Source organism: Dromiciops gliroides, chromosome 1 (genome assembly GCF_019393635.1).
Source record: "Dromiciops gliroides isolate mDroGli1 chromosome 1, mDroGli1.pri, whole genome shotgun sequence".
Classification (NCBI taxonomy): domain Eukaryota; kingdom Metazoa; phylum Chordata; class Mammalia; order Microbiotheria; family Microbiotheriidae; genus Dromiciops; species Dromiciops gliroides.
This window is the reverse complement of record NC_057861.1, coordinates 418348199-418363839: the sequence shown is the minus strand read 5'-3', so window position 1 is coordinate 418363839 and position 15641 is coordinate 418348199. Positions and strand designations below refer to the sequence as shown.

General features: G+C 38.3%; 1 pseudogene; it reads right to left on the bottom strand.

Moving 5' to 3' along the window:
- Window positions 1-15641, bottom strand: part of LOC122749980 — a 47503-nt pseudogene that overhangs the window by 3321 nt on the left and 28541 nt on the right.

Below are 15641 nucleotides of genomic sequence, written 5' to 3'. Positions count from 1 at the left end.
TATACATATATATATATCTGTGTGTGTGATATATATACATACATATGTGTGTATCTTTTTTCTGCAACTGAACCCATAGCCTGCTGAAAAAGTGGGGTAAGGGAGAACACATAGGAAGTTTGAAGAAGGATGAAAAGGTTCAGAAGAGCTGCTGATGGAGAAATGGGATAGTGAGATGATATGGGAGCTATAATAAAATTGCCTAGCAGTTAGCGAGGGTCCAGTTGACATTGTGTAACCAAATTTGTAGTGGACCCAATCAGCAGGATTTCACAGTTTTATTCATCTTCATTTTAGCAGCACATATGTTGGAGTGAAGGCAGTTGATCTATGGCTGAGGTTTGGGTGGGCATACATTGGTAGTATGATAAAGGGCAAGGGATTCCCAAGAGGAAGAGAGTGTAGCATTGCATTGGTTTACCAAAGGGGTTAGATGAGGTTAAGAAGATAAAGTAGCTATGGTAGAAGAGATGACTGGGGAGAAAATTAAGGGGTCATTGGAGGTCATGGTGTGGCCTTCATCCATAGGGTTTTGTAAGGGAAGGCCAAGGGAGTGTTGAAAAAACAATAGATTATGGTCAGATAAGAGGATTTCAGAATTCCTGAACATAGAGGTGGGATATTTGTGAGTGATGGCAAGATCAAGGGTATGATCATTTTTGTGAATGGCTAAAGGCGGGGTGGGAGAGTAGCTAACTGGATAGATTGAGGAACCGAGTGATTAGGGTATTTGAGCAAAAGTCAATATGTGTGTTGAAGTCTGCTAGTATGAAAGCAGTTGGGGAGGAGAAAATATGAGTCTGGTACTGAAGTGAATAAGGAAGGAGAGTGACCTGGGGATTTTAAAATAATAAATAATAGTGTTATTTAGCTACCAAGATTTTAATTGGGTGGCAGATATGAATAGCACAAACCTCAAGAGGAGAAGAATTACTGAATGAAAAAGGTAGAGGGAGAACCTGGAAGTGGAAATGGGGAGCAAGGAATATTGCAACTCCTCCTTTTATCCCTTTCCCCATCTCCACTTCAACTAGTGAGCTCAGGAGAATGAATGAAGCTATACCAAGTACTGGAAAGGGTGGCCAGAGAGGCTGCATTATCAGTGGGGAAGTCAGATTTCAATGATTGCTAGAGGATGGAGGGAATGGGAAAGGAAAAGATTTAAGATGAAGGGAAATCTGTTGCCTATAGAATAGGCTTTCCAGAGGGCACAGTGTCAGGGCTGGGTAGAGCTTGGTCGAGACTTTGGGGTAGGAGCATTAAGGGGGATGGGAATTAGGAACTGTGTAGTGGGGAATGGGGTTTGAGCTATGATCTAGAGGGGTTCAGAATCACTGGGATATGAAGGATATATAACCAGGTGGAAGAATGTTTATTATAGAGTAGAGTGCACCACTCTTCTTTCCAATGGAGGTTGGAGACTAGGGCTGGAGGCTACTGCAACATGAGATGGAAGACACATGGTCAAGTGGTCAGAGACCCAGCTTGACTTCTCTTTTACCCTCCAGAAGCTGGGGATTAGGCAGGGAAAGAATGCAACTGGAGATGAAAGTTGAACCTGCACAGCAGGAGAAAGAAGCCCCATCCCCCAACAATGTTCCTTTTCCTCTTCCCTCAAAGGGCAGGCACAGTAGAAGATGCAAGGCCTGAAGTCAAAGGGCAGGTTGATCCTTTTTGCACTATAGGTTCTATACATTCCAAGTAGGAGACTGGGCTGGCAGCAGGAAGTGGAAGTTGCCTAGCATTGGCACAGAAGGAAGTCATTGTTTTGGAGTGGATGGAAGATTCCTGGCGTGGTCCCTCACAGCCTTCCCTCAGGGGACACACTGTATGTATAGAATTACAGGATTCGTATTTATTCTATAAACTGATATTGATGTATATGGGATAAATCAGTCTTTTGGTTTGCTCACTTCATTTCACACCAGTACATATGTCTTTGAAGTAATTTATTTCCTCATACAGTACAATAGTACTCCATTACATTTACATGCCACAATTTATTCAGCCATTCCCCAACTGAAGGGTATCTCCTTAGTTTCCAATTCTTTGTCACCACAAAAGAGCTCTATTGATATTTTTGTACATAAAGAATCTTTTCTTCTTTCTTTGATTTCTTTTGGGCAACCTGCCACACACCCCTTCAAGTGGCAAATATTTGATACAGCCACATGTGTATGTATATACACATGTATATGTATATATATATATATACATATCTATTTAAATATGTTTATATGTGTATATAAATATATTTTATATATACATCATGTTCCATTTACTATATATTACTTTATATAGATCATTATGTGTTTTATATATATGCACACATACACATGAACATCACATTCCATTTACTATATATTACTTTATATAGACCATTATGTTTTATATATACATATATGCATATATATATATATATTTATACACACATTATACAACATAACATTACTTTATACGTACTACATATGTTTATGTACATAAATATCTACTGATATCAATATCTAAGGCACTATGAGTGGGGGTACAACATGGGGGAGATTTCCTGCAGAAGGTGAGATTTGTGCTGGTTTCTGAAAGAATCCAGGGAAGTGAGGTGGAGGTGTGGGGGGAGATCATTTCAGGCAATGAAAAGGCACAGAGGTGGGGCAGCTAGGTGGTACAGTGGATAGAGCACCGGCCTTGGATTCAGGAGGACCTGAGTTCAAATCTGGCCTCAGACACTTGACACTTACTAGCTGTGTGAACCTGGGCAAGTCACTTAACCCCAATTGCCTCACCAAAAAAAAAAAAAAGAAAGAAAGAAAAGATACAGAGTATAAGGATGGGGCATTATATTTAAGGAACACAAAATGGGAATAAAGTCCAACAATACTAGTAAGGTAGGAAGGGGCCAGGTTGTGAAAGATTTTAAAAGTCAAACAGAGGTTAACTGCTTACATTAAATGCTCTTATTTCCAGCTATGTATATTGATTGCATTCTGGTTCAAACTGATTCAATAGTTGTTCTTGTGTTTTTTAAAAAAATAAATAAACCACCAAACAAACAAAAAAACCCTCTTTGGTTAATGGTTCAGTCAAAAATGAATTTTTGGGTTCTATTCAATTTGGGGTTCATTAAATGAGTACAATTTGATACTATTGAGGGCTTGCCAGTTCAAGTCCCTATTGTTGGCAATTCAGAAGAAGGTTCTATAAAACCAAAGGGCAGGATTCTGAATGAATAGAGAATTACATTTTTACAGGAATCCTAATTAGGGGTTTGTGTGTGTGTTTAATTTTTTCAATATCTGTGTGAACTTAATGTGAAAAAAACAAGGGCTTAGAAGTTTTAAAGAAAAAAGAGAGAAAGCACTCCTATCCTGCATAATGCAATTAGGAGATTTAAATAGCCTTAGAATCCATAGCAGAGAGGAAGTAAAACACTACCACTAGGAAATGCATTATTCCAATGTCTTCAGGATGTGAGACCAAGTGTTGAAGGACTAATGGTTCTTAAGATTTAGAGAGAACGCCTACTAATGTTCCCGAAAGTGCCTTTCATGTACTTCATTTTTTCTAATTATTTTTGTCTACTTTCTCTCTCCAAAACCATTTCTAGGAATTAAATGATTTGGGCAGGGAGGAGCGCTTCAGAATCCTGGCTCATGGCATTATCTTTCTCTTTCATTTGGACATCTTTCACCCTGAATGATTCCATGAGGGAAGAAACCAAGCCAATGATCTTGTTCCCTGGCTAGTAAAGAATCATTTCGAGACCTATGTCTAAAAGTCCCTTCCAAGATGACTTTAAGACAAGCTGCTCCAAACAGTATTGCTTAGGAATGGACAGTCACTGAAAGCCTGACTTGGGCATGCTTCTAACCTAAATTTGGCCATCTCCCAAATTTAAGTGTGAACCCTTAGGCCCATAGGAGACTTGGGGACTAAGCTGGAATCTCTTCATAGTTCACTGGTGCTGCTTCCTGTGATCCTGTAACTCTTCTGATTTTCAAAAGCAGATATGTGATACTTCTAGAATTCTCAGAATCTTGGAGTGGTGATTCCTCTGAAGATACCAGGTTCCATCCCCAGCTGGAGCAAAGGTTCAGGGAACCTCTTCCCCTGTAATGAGGTGACTCTGGAAATAGTCAAAGGAAGTGATGAGGTCAAAGAAAGAAAGGAGTAAAGCTTTTACCTAATCTAAGTCAATATAATCAAGGAGTGTTTGTTCTCCACTCGAACTGGGAGCTGTTGATCATGCCCAGGCAGAAGAAACAACTGTCATGGGGCCCAAAGTACCCCAGAAGTTCTTTGGGGCACATCAAGGAATCTTCTCCTTGAGAAACTAAACCAGAGGACAGATATGCCTAGAGAGATAAGTGGAACCAGATCAGACTGAGCTAACTCTGGGATCTCCACCCTTCATTCTAGTCTCCCTTACCCCTGGGGAGATAACATTGGGTGTGCCTGCTTCCTTTGTGTCTGGAGGAGATGACTTGAGAGATCTACAGCCACCCCTCACCCAACTCCTCCAGCCACCACCAGTGGGGGATGGTTCTCCCTCACTTTCCACAGTGAGATGGTTACCCCCATCAGTCTCCTATAAAGTACCTGCCAGTCTCCTGCTCAAGAGATTGGTACCTCAGAGCCACGTGCTTTGTTCCATACACTCTCTCCCCATGAGAAGTCCAAGGATTCTTTACATGGTTTCCCTTCCCTTCCTTTCCCTTGCCCCTAAATAAACTATCCATCTTATTTAACTGCTTTTGTGTGCAAGAGGGTGTAATTCTTTAAGAGGAATTCCTAAGGACCCCAAGCCCCTACCTCAACCCTGTCACCCCATTTTCCCCCATAACACAACTGACAAAAAAAAGAAAGGAGCATGATAATATCTAGAAACCTGCTAGTTTGAGTGGGCAAGAAGGAGTCTTTGAGGTGGTGAGTAAAATAGAGATGTATGCAAAGGGTCAATAGGAGAACTGATAAAATGGTTGTCATTATATTTTACCATATGGAAGCTCATAAACAGAAATGGAAGAGACTTTAGAGATCACAGGCCCATAGATTTGGAGCTGAAAGGGACCTTAAAGGTCATCTGTTCAACCTTTTCATTTTTATAGGAAGAAACTGAGGCTAGAAAGCCAAAGTGATTTAACCATGGTCATCCCCCAGTAAGTAGCAGTTCAAGGTCTTCACACACAGGTCCTCTTTTACCTAGGAAGTATATCTTTACTCTCTTATGCTGCCTATCTCTCCAAAGGGACAGACCTAGATGCTTAATTAAATGACAGTTTACAGAATATAAGGAATTGATATGGGCACGGGAATCCTGAGGAATTTCTCTTTATTTCTAAATTGTTTGGCCATTACCAGGAGAATGGTCTCCCCAAAACTTCTCAAGGGAAGGACGAAGGTCTTTGATTGAGGCATTTGCAACTTCCCTTTGGGTGTCTACATATGAATGCTAGTTTGATTCTAGAGAAAAGAGTAAGAGGTTTATATAAGATTGAAAAATGCCTAATAAAAAGAGATTAAAATATTAGCAAGAGGCCTCAGCTATCAGTATTACTTTGTATAAGTGTGCATAGCATAAGTGTAAAGAATTAGAGCTAGAAGGGAGCTTAGAGTAGATCAAGTCCAATTCTCTTATTTTATAGATGAAGAAAATGAGGCACAGAGAGATTAAGTGACTTGCCCATGGTCACACAGCTAATAAGTATCAAAAGTGGGATTGGAACACAGCTCTTGATGATTCCAAGTCCAGCATTCTACATGCACACATATATGCATTCTCTACTAATTCCTTTGTATTCATAAATGGAGTGGCACTTAAAATTACAAAAACTCTTAATAGCAATCATATTCTTATGCATATCATTAGAAAGCTCTTAGCAATGTAAACCAGACATCATGAAGTGAATTCCAGAGGTTGTGGTTTAACTGGCCTTACTGCACTGTGTATCTCTAGACAAGGCATTTAACCTCACAGTGCCCCAGCAGGGAAGGGGGTTTTCACACTGGAAGTTCTACAAAACAATGGAATGATAGGTTCAAACCAATTTATTTGCAATTTTAATTTCTGCAAAACAAGTTTTATACACAACTCCCACTTTGACGCATAATGATCTTGGGAGGTAGGTATAAGTGTTGTTAGCCACATTTTACAGATGGTGAAACTGAGGCTCAAGGAGGCAAAGTGACTTGTTAAGACTCATACAGCTAATAAATTGTCAGGGGTGTGATTTTTTTTTTTTTTGTGAGGCAACTGGGGTTAAGTGACTTGCGCAGGGTCACACAGCTAGTAAGTGTTAAATGTCTGAGGCCGGATTTGAACTCAGGTCCTCCTGACTCCAGGTCTGGTGCTCTATTCACTGTGCCACCTAGCTGCCCCTGGGGTGTGATTTTTTTAAAAAAAAGTAATAAACATTTTTATTAATAGTTTTGGGTTCCAATTTTTTTTTGCCTTTTTCTCTTCCTCCCCTCCCCCTCCTTGAGGTGGCAAACAATCAGAAATGGGTTATACATGTACAATTATGTAAAACAGTACCATATTAGTCATTTTATACAAGAAAACTTGAATAAAAGAAAAAAATGAAGAAAGTGAAAAATGTCATGATTTCAGTTCTGTTCCATCAATATCAGTTCTTTCTTTGGAGGTGGATAGTATGTTTCATCAATAGTCCTTTGGGGATTGTCTTGGATCATTGTATTGTTGAGAATAGTAAGTCAGTCACAGTTCTTCATCAAATAATATTGCTGTTGTCTGTGTAACAATGTTCTCTTGGTTCTACTCACTTCACTGATATATCAGTTCATACGTGTCTTTCCAGGCCCTTCTGAAATCATCCTGCTTTTCTTTTCTTATAGCACAATAATATTCCATCAATCACCATCCTATAACATAGCTTGTTTAGCCATTCCCCAATTGATAGGCATTCCTTTGATTTCCAGTTCTTAGCCACCACAAAAAGAGCTGCTAGAAATAGTTTGCAAAAATAGGTAATTTCTCTTTTGGGGGATGTCTCTTTGGATATAAACTAGAAGTGGTATTGCTGGATCAAAGAGTATGCAAAGTTCTATAGCCTTTTGGGCATAGTTCCAAATTGCTCTCCAGAATGGTTGGATCTTTTCATAATTCCCCCAACAGTGGATTAGCATCCCAGCTTTCCCACATCCCCTCCAACATCCAATATTTCTGTTTTTGTTATATTTGCCATTCTGACAGGTGTGAGGGTTATATCTCAGAGTTGTTTTAATTTGCATTTCTCTGATCAATAGTGATCTAGAGCATTTTTTCATATAATTACAGATAGCTTTGATTTCTTTGTCTGAAAACCTGTTCATATCCTTTGATCATTACCATTTGGGGAATGACTTGTATTTTTATAAATTTGATTCAGTTCTCTATATATTTGAGAACAGAGACCTTTATCATAGATATTTGTTTCAAAAATTCTTTCTCAGTTTTCTGCTTCCCTTGTAATCTTGGATACATTAGTTTTGTTTGTGCAAAACCTTTTTAATTTTATATAATCAAAATGATCTACTTTACATTTTGTTTTACTCTCTATATCTTCTTTGGTCCTGAATTCTTCCCCTGCCCATAAATCTGACAGATAAACAATTCCATAATCTCTTAATTTGCTGATGGTATCATCCTTTATGTGTAAATCATGTATCCATTTTTTTTTAAGTGAAGCAATTGGGGTTAAGTGACTTGCCCAGGGTCACACAGCTAGTAAATGTTAAGTGTCTGAGGCCAGATTTGAACTCAGGTACTCCTGACTCCAGGGCCAGTACTCTATCCACTGCACCACCTATCTGCCCTAATCATGTATCCATTTTTACCTTATTTTAGTATAGAGTGTGAGATTTTGGTCTATAACTAGTTTCTGTCATACTGTTTTCCAGTTTTCCCAGCAGTTTTTGTCAAATAATGAGTTTTTGTTCCAAAAGCCTGGACCTTTGGGTTTATCATATACTAGATTTCTATAGACATTTACTATAGTGTAATTTCTACTTATTCTATTCCACTGATCCACCTCTCTATTTCTTAGTAAGTACCAGATTGTTGATAATTACCACTTTATAATACAGTTTGAGATCTGGTACTGCTATACCACCTTCTTTTGTATTTTTTTCACTGATTCCCATTATATCCTTGAACTTTTTTTTTTTCCAGATGAATTCTGTTATTATTTTTTTCTAGATCTATAAAATATTTTTGATAGTTTGATTGGTATAGCACTAAATACATAAATTAACTTAGGTAGGATTGCCATTTTAATTTTATTGGTTCGGCCTACCCATGAGCAATTAATATTTTCCCAATAGTTTTATTTGTGTGAAAAGTGTTTTCAAGTTCTGGTCATATAGTTCCTGTGTTTGTCTTGGCAGGTAAACTCCCAAGTATTTTATATCAGTCACAGTTATTTTATTGGTTTGTTTTTTTTTTTTAGTGAGGCAATTGGAGTTAAGTGACTTGCCCAGGGTCACACAGCTAGTAAGTGTTAAGTGTCTCAGGCCGGATTTGAACTCAGGTCCTCCTGACTCCAGGTCAGCACCTCCGGTGCTCTATCCACTGCGCCATCTAGCTGCCCCAGTCACAGTTATTTTAAATGGAATTTCTCTTTCTATCTGTTGTTGCTGGACTTTGTTGATAAAGGGGTGTGATTTTAATCTTGGTTTTCCTGATCTTTGATCATTAATGTCATCTTTGCATCCAGAGGACATATATCAAGTGAAACAATGGCATAATGTAGGAGAAATAATGAAAACCATGAAGTTCTATATAAATGGGAGCTATTATTATAATTACATGATATTTCTTTATTTACCTACATAGCATTTCATCAGTCTTACCAATGAGGAAACAGTGCTGTCGATGATGCCTGCTGATGCAGGTAGAAATCTCACACCAGTGCCTCACTTTAAGGAATTTACCCTATTTCCTTTAAGGAATTTACAGAGAGCACAAAGACACAGAGACAGAGAGACACTGAGAGACAGAGAGTCTCATAGATCTCTGTTTTCTGTTGGTCTTTGCCTCTGTCTTTGTCTGTCTGTCCCCACCCCCTCCTATTTGATTTAGCCATGCACACATCCTTAAGCTAGGAGGGAAGTTCTATGAGACACATTAACACACTTCTACCAGAACTCAGGTTAGAACAAATTCCTTAGGGGAGTAAGAGATAAGACACTGCGGTAGGTTTTCTGCCTGAGTCAGAAGAGGCAGAGAGACACAGAGACAGAAAGAGACAGAGGCAAAGATACATGCCATAACAATAGATCATAACAATAGAAAGTCTCCATCTAGGCCCCTCAGTTTATGTCCCACTTTCCCCTCCAAAGATACTGGACTCATAGAGATGAGGTCTGATTTGGGTGCTGGTACAAAAGCGTTCATGTTCTCTTTGGCACATTTCCCCAACCTGGAGTTTATTCTGATAAACCCTTTCTCTCTCTCTCTCTCTCTCTCTCTCTCTCTCTCTCTCTCTCTCTCTCTCTCTCTCTCTCTCCCTCCCTCCCTCCCCTCTCCCTCCTTCCCTCTCCCTCCCCCCATTTCCCCTCACCCTTTTTCTCTCTCCATTTATTCATTAATAGTTTACCACCTAATATCTAATGGAAGTAGGGGGGAAAGTAAAAGAATGATTAATTAAAAAACAAAATCCATAATAGATAGCTCCTCTTAAGAAGATGCTTAATCTGCTACATAAGCAGCCAATCTTCTTGACCCATTTGGGGTTTTCTTATCAAGGATGCTGAAGTGGTTTGCTATTTCCTTCTCTAGCTCATTTTACAGATGAAGAAACTGAAACTTGCCCAAGGTGATCTAGTGTTTGAGGTCATATTTGAAATCAGGTCTTCCTGACTCCAGACCAGCACTCTATCCATCTAATAACCTAGCCATCCCATTATCAATATTAAAGCTTATCTTTTCAGCTAAATTCTTCTTAGAAAACCTTACAGAATGACAATACCGTGTTTGCATCTGGGGACTACAGGCAGCTCAGCATCACCATTGTCATTCCCACACCTGGTAAAATAATTCAAGGTTAACCTTCCCCAGCTGTGATCCCTGCGCACTGACCCTTAGCAAAACTGCAAAGGTGAGGGTGGTTTGCCTACAAATCTTACCACCCCCTTCCTTGCATTCTACTCCAAATCCTTTCCCTTTCAGTGGTTCATTACCCTCCAGACTCCTTGATCTTGCTTTGTCCTATGGTCTTTCACTTTGGTGCCTATCTCAGCTCCAGATTTTTTTCCAATTCTTTATGGAGTGGTGTGCTAGAAAGAATACAAGATTTGGAGGCAGAGGACCTGGGTTCAAATCCTGGCTCTGCTACTTATTATCTGTGTGACTTTGAACAACTCAGCACTTCTTTTGTCTTCAGTTTCCCCAACTACAATAAGGAGATGGTTGAGCTAGATGGCCTCTAATATCCCTTCTCACTCTAAATCTTATATAGGTATCTTATGGACCATCCATCAAATTCTTATCCTGTGTCAACACTAGACAACTGGCCATCAAACATGCTATTTTTGGTTGTTATGTGATGTGATGAATGGCTGATCATAGGATCAAAGATATAGAGCAAGAAGAGACCATGAATGTCTTCTAGTACAACTACTCCATTTTTATAATTAAAGAAACTGAGGCCCAGAGGTAGTTATTTCCAAATTTTCTAAAGTTTTTAAACCAAAGAGAATTAGAAATATTTTTTCTAATATTAGAAGAATATTTGATATTAACAAATTAGATTTGTGATAGGGATGTAGTTTTGTCTAAACTGATGTGGAATGGCCTTAACCCTGATAACCCCACTTTAGGAACTAAACAGGAGCAGTTCCTTGAAAACCTGAACCCATGTGAGACACTTAGCACATCAGCATGCCATGTAAAAGGCAGGGCTGGAGATGGGGCTGGATGGAGATAGGCTTCTATTTGAGTTTCGTGGGGGTGCATTTTCCAATTTGTAGGGTCAGTGAGAACTCACCCGGAACACTCCTTCCCATCAAATTGCTTATAGTTTAACATGACTCATAACTGCATCTGGGGTCCCATTATTAACAAATTCCTACATGTTTCCCTGATTGAAAACTCAATAGCCCTCTGTTTGGAGATAATATAAATTTTCCATCATCTGGGTTTTTTTCCATCCGAGGAGGCAACATACTTTACATAGGTCAAAGTTTAGTTGTCTAACAGCCCAAGGAAATACTAGGAATTAAGTACTGTCTATAGTGTTCCTGACCTCAGCCTATAATTGTCTTAAAGCTGTTCCTAAGCATACCGGTAACTTTCCACTTTACCCTAGCCTGGAATTCTCCTCTCAGGCTGGCTGTCCTTTCAGCACCAGTCAGGAAGTGCAAAAATGATAGCAAAACCCAGCTTCAGAGCTGCTTTTCATATTTAATACATGTCTCATACTTCAGCCCAATTTTCTCCACCACGATTTAGTCGTATCCCCCTTATATCGATAAGCAGGGAAGGTATTTCATATGCACATATAATGCAGCTATTACTAGTCTTGATTTCAGAGGGGCTGGTGGTAAAGCATCTCTCCTTCTCAATAGAGAAGTGGTGACCTATACGTCCTGCCTGAGGCATATTTGCAGATTTGTTTTGCTTAACCATACATCATTACTACTATGGAAATTGCCATGGGGAGGAGGGTTATTGAAAAGTGACAACAATTGTTAAAACATGAATTAAAAAAATGTTTTAAATTATTTTAAAATAAATATATTATATGGCAAATATTCTTTTCCAGGAACTATCCCTGAACTATCTACATTGTCTCAGGGGGAGGGGGCCAAAAATATTAAGCATTTTCCCTGTAACATCCATTACACCTTTAACCTGAAGGCTGTTACTAGAATATTCCTTTATGTGAATAGACTTCATTGCTTTACAGATCATAGGATGCTTTTCTTTTCTCTCCCTTTATTTGCAAGCTTATGATTTTCAGACTTATTCACTCACTCACTCACTCAATGAATAAATATTTATTAAGTGCCTACTATATTCCAGGAACTATGCTAAGCACTGGCAATAGAAAAAGAGGCAAAAGACAGTCCCTGGTGGTGGGGGGACAGCTAGGTGGCATACTGGATAAAGCACTGGCCCTTGATTCAGGTGCACCTGAGTTCAAATCCGACCTCAGACACTTGACACTTACTAGCTGTGTGACCCTGGGCAAGTCACTTAACCCTCATTGCCCTACCAAAAAACAAAAACAAAAAACAAAAAGTCCCTGCCCTCAAGGAGCTTACAATCTAATGACAAGAATGTAGGTCATGTGCTAGAGAAGGTCAGTCTGTAGATTGTAGTAGAATCATAAAATGTTCAGAGATTGAGGGTGATCTTAAGGATCATCTAGAGTCCAGCTCCTGCAGGAAGGCTTATGGTGTATAGGGAGAAAGAAACTTGAAGTCTTAAGAAGTGCATACTATTATCCATGTGACAGTTTACAAAGTTACTTACCACTCTGACCCTCAATTTCTTTATATGTAGCACATGTGTTGGGGACTACTTTCTGACTCCTACTTACACTGGCAAGTTAGCCAATCAGTCAATAAACATTTATTAAGCACTTACTATGTGCCATGCACTTTGCTAAGTGCTAGGGATACAAAGAAAGACAAAGGATGGTCTCTGCTCTCATGGAGCTCATAATCTAATGGAGAAAACAACAGGTAAATGATTAAATACAAGCACACTACATATGGATAACTTAAAAGTAATCAGCAGTGGGAAGGCTCTAGCATTAAGGGGGAACTGGGAAGAATTTCCCACCGAAGATGGGATTTTAGCTGGCATTTGAAGGAAGCCTGGGAAACCAGGAGGTAGAGAAGAGGAAGGAAAAGCCTTTCATGCTTAAGGGAGAATCAGAGAAAATACCTAAAGGAGAGAGATAGAGTGACTTTGTGGGACGGCATGAAGGCCAGTAACACTACTAGATCTAGGAATATGTGAGGGAGTATGTAAGAATGTGTAAGGTCAATTAGTTCCCCAGAAGGCAACTGGATGGATACTTCTCCCCTGAGGGATTTAAGGGATTTTAGGGGTTTGGGAGGTTGTTTCTAACAGTATATAAAGCTCATGAACAGCTCTCCCTTCCCCCAAAGTGTGCTTCACTCACTGATAATTATTTTGTATGAATAAGCTAGCTAGACAATTTAGTTTTTAGAAATGAGTATTTACTGACATGTCATAGTAAGATCAGTTGATACAAAACATTTTCCCAAATTAGGGCTATTCTCTACCATAAGTACATACAGAGTCCAGGAAAAAATGGATCGAAAGCTTAGAGGAGGGCTTCTTAAAGTTTTTCCACTTGCAATTGACTCCTTTTTCCTGAGAAATTTTTACATGTCCCTGGATATATAAATATATAAACAATTAAATAAATGAATGAATGAATAAATGAACAAATAGATGAATGAATAAAAAATAAATAAATGAATAAATGAATGAATGAGTGAATATATTCATTCACATATTAATAAATATTATATATAATAAGTATATACTAATTATATACTAATAAATATATAGATAATATATAAATATATTATTAATTAAATAAATAAATAATTGTATAAAATATATAAATTATATATATGACTGTTGCCAAATTTTTTGTGATCCTCGCATTCAGTTATGTTATTTATTAATTAAATAAATAATTATATTAAAATATATATAAATTATATATAAATAAATATATATATAAATTATATACATTACTGTTGCCAAATTTTTTGTGATCCTCATATTCAGTTATGTTACCCCATATGGGGTTGTGACCCACATTTTAAGAAGCTAGGGCTTAGAAAACATTTTGAGGAAAAAGAGGATAATTTGAAGTTCCTGGTTGTTAGAAATCTTTTTCTCCCCTTCATGGAAACCTCCTGAAGTTTTCCTTAGGCATGGGGTAGCTTTCTGTTGGGCTCTTTATAGTATTGAAGCTTCCTTTCCTCATCATGCCTAGTTTGTCCTTGTCTCCTGATGGAGACAATGCCATCAGCTTCTACCATGACTGTTCTGGTTCTGATGTTGGGATGTTGAATAAAAAGTCCAAATCTTCTGGATCTGTTGAAATTTTCAAGTTCTTCAGTTTTAGGGGTAGGGATAGGGGAGGGGGAGGGGGAGGCATAACTTCTTCTTCTCTGCAACCAATCCTCCCTCAAAGTATGGAATTGTTCTCTCCTCTATGCTGTCAGATCCTCTAATGCCCAATTCTGAAGTAGCTGGTCATTTAAAAAAATATACATATACCTATATTTTATTTTCCCCAATTACATGTTAATAAAAAGTTTTGAGTTCCAAATTCTATCCCTCCCTTCCTCCCTGCCCTACCCCCTCCCTCAGATGGTAAGCAATCATGTATAGGCTATACATGTGCAATCATGTAAAACATTTCCATATCAGTCATTATGTACAAGAAAACTTCAATAAAAGCAAAAGAATGAAAGAAAAAGTGAATAATGGCATGCTTCACTCTGTATTAAAATAATATCCATTCTTTCTCTGGAGGTAGATAGTAGGCTTCAACATTAGTTCTTTGGGATTGTACTGGAGCATTGAATTTCTGAGAATCAGCTGGTCATTTTTAAGGAAGCTCATGGGATGTGACCAAGTCTCATTTAATTAACTAGGTTGTTCACATTTAGTTAAAAACCTTTGATTGATTTATTCATTAGAGTGTTCTTACCCAATAAAAGGCATGAGGGCTTAGAATATTTTGTCATTTACTTAAGTGAGAGTAGGGATTTTGGTTGATTTATTCTATTGCGCCACGCTCCTCTCTTATATGTAAAATGCAAATGACAACACCTAACCTACCTTCCTCACAGGGCTTTTGAGAGAATCAAATGAAATGTTATGAGTGAAAGTGCTTTGAAAAGCTATGCAAGTATAGGATGTTATGTGTGATTTTATAGATCAATCACTCAAGCCAGCACTTATTAAGCACCTATTATATGCCAGGCACTGGGAATACAATATAAAAAATGAAGCAATGCCTATTTCTAACAGGGTAAACAACAAACAAATATATAAGTATATGATGGATAAACAGAATAAGAATAAATACAAAGTGTTTAAATATAAGGTAGTAAGGGAAGGAGATGAGTAAACTGAGGCCAATGAAGGTTGTGACTTGCTCATAGTTAAAAAGTTAGTGGCTGAGTTACTTCCTCTAATACTGAGTCTCACAGTACACTGTATGAAGTTTATGTGTAGAAGGATAGGATTTAGAACTTGTGTCAGCTCACATGACAACAACATCAAACTATCTTCCCTTGTCTAAAGGAGTGCTTGTGGTGAGGGCAGTGCTAGCCTGGAATCAGGCAAGTCACTTAACCTCTGTTTGCCTCAGTTCTCTCAACTGTAAAATGGGATAATAATATTATCTATCTCCCAGATAATATTTGTTAAAAAAAAAAAGCATTTTGTATTGTGTCTGGTACCGTAAAGATGCTTATTATTTTCCCCTTTTCCAGGTGGCCCAGTGGATAAAGCAGGGCCTGGAGTCAAGAAGACAAGTTCAAATCTAGCTTCAGACACTTACTAGCTGTATGACCCTGGGCAAGTCATTTAACCTTGTTTGCCTCATTTTCCTCATCTGTGAAATGAGCTGGAGAAAGAAATG